Source organism: Balaenoptera physalus (genome assembly GCF_965194825.1).
Source record: "Balaenoptera physalus genome assembly, chromosome: 15".
NCBI lineage: Eukaryota > Metazoa > Chordata > Mammalia > Artiodactyla > Balaenopteridae > Balaenoptera > Balaenoptera physalus.
Genome location: NC_138894.1, coordinates 48,271,301 through 48,273,411, shown reverse-complemented (window position 1 = coordinate 48,273,411; position 2,111 = coordinate 48,271,301).

Below are 2,111 nucleotides of genomic sequence, written 5' to 3'. Positions count from 1 at the left end.
AAGTGGTTCTTATTACTCGACCATTACTTCATCTTAATTCTGCCTTAAGCAATAGGCCAGGGTTAGAAATTATTGTCCAGAAATACTATCCAACTGTTACAAAAGCAACATTTAGGGGGTAATTTTTGGTAGAAAAAGGGATCATCAGCTAGGTCTATTTCAAGTTGCCCGAAGATTTGGAGGCAAGGCCAAGACAGAACTTTTGTTTCTTTACCCCAATTATTTTGGCTTTTGGATCTACTCAGGATGTCAGGGTCTTAAACTTTGACGTTCTAGCCATTGAAGCTTCAGCCGTCTCGAGGAGCATTGAGGGGCCAGCTGGTTTAAGAATGGGCGTCAGCCCCTTTATGGATGTTAATGCAATATTGTTCTGTCTCCAAAAAATAATGTGCATTAAGACAGCTCCATGGAAAGGCCAGACTTTGTATCCTCAGGCCCGCCCAACCTTTGTACTTAACCCTGCTCCCGCAGGCATATTATAATATTGTATGACACGTTTACAAGTCCTAACATCTTACTTTGTGCAATTGCATAGCTTCTTTGCAGGACTCAAGAATGCAGGCTTTGCCTGTCTGATGAGGGAATTTGATAACCCACTCTCTCTGGGTCTCAGGGTAAGGTGAAGGTGTCTGGCTTGCCAAGGCACAGTTTAATGGACTTCTGAAAACACTCAAAAGGCAGACATAAATGTGTGGGTGGGCAGCCAGCCAGGGTGACCTGGGGATGGGGCCAGTTGATTTTAAGCAGGGTGAGGTCGAGAAGGAATGTTTCAGGCCAGAGTTGGCTGAGGGAGGTGGAGGGGCTCTCTGGAAGCCTGAGGGTTGACTGTAAAGGATTTACAGAGCTTGAACCCGATTCTGTAACTTAAGAGCTAAAGCATTCCCACCTGTCCAACTTTGAAAGGGAAATGGAAAAAGTAAAGAACATATAATTAATTTCAATTACAAGCCTCACATATCTCAGGCCAGATAGGCGCTATCTTCATTTCCTGTCAGTTCAATGGGCTCCAGTACAAAAGTCACGTAAACTAAATTAAGTTAAAATGTAAAATTCCCACTCACATATCTCTGTTTTCTATTCTTAATGCCTCTTGACATTTAGTCTTCATATTTTTTTTCTGCAAAACATATACGTCAGATGTTGATTTCCAATCAGTCCTCTTCCTTTTATGTTGCATCATCCACCATCATGGGACAATTAATGCATCAAGAATCTTTGAGAAGATGATCAGGGAGGGAATGGGAATGCACTTGAACAGGAAAGGTTTCACCCAATGTCTATTTGCAACTTTCAAAATTGCCCCTGTGGCAGTCATTTTTGAGACTGTCTTTGAGTGTTTAAAAAAAAAATAATATGGAAATTTTTTTCCAGGATCAATAACCTAGTTTTCTTTGGGCCCACAATTGTTTTATTTTTTCCTCCAAAGACATTCCAATGTGTGTTGTGTGGGGTCATTGGCCACGAAGAGGTCACTGTCTCACAGAAGCTGGGTTCCCATTTTGATCCAGTGCAAGGGAGAAAGTAATATTGCACGCTATTTTCACATACCCGTGGTATCAGCAGTGGTGTTACATCACTGCAAGTTGAGTTCCGTGTAGATTCCTAAAAAGGAGATGTGTGTGTGTGTGTGTGTGTGTGTGTGTGTGTGTGTGGTGGCGGAGGGGGGCTGTGAGCAATAATAACATCACCCTCACTGAGATGCTGTCAGGGAGACCGGGAGAGAAAACAGTCTTCATTGAAGCTCTTTGCTATTTGAATTTCCTTCAGCTGTCCATTATCCATCCAAATATTAGAATCCATCCATAATGGAGTTCCTCGGCTCCTACACAGTAATATATTTAAGCACGCAAAAGGAAGTTGTATCTTGCAAATTCCTCCAAAGAGGTTATCAAAATTGCCCTGAAGGGTTGATATAATCCTGACAGGGATTGTTTTGAAGGATGATGTTATTATTTTTCATTGGTCATTCCACGGAAGTATTAGGAGGGAAGAAAAATTCGACACCTGTCCCTCGGATCTTATTTAGCAAAAAAAATACAACAAGATTTCACTTTAACAGGGTCTTTCAGGCAGAAAAATACAGCAGTAACATGTGTAAAGAAAATTTCAAT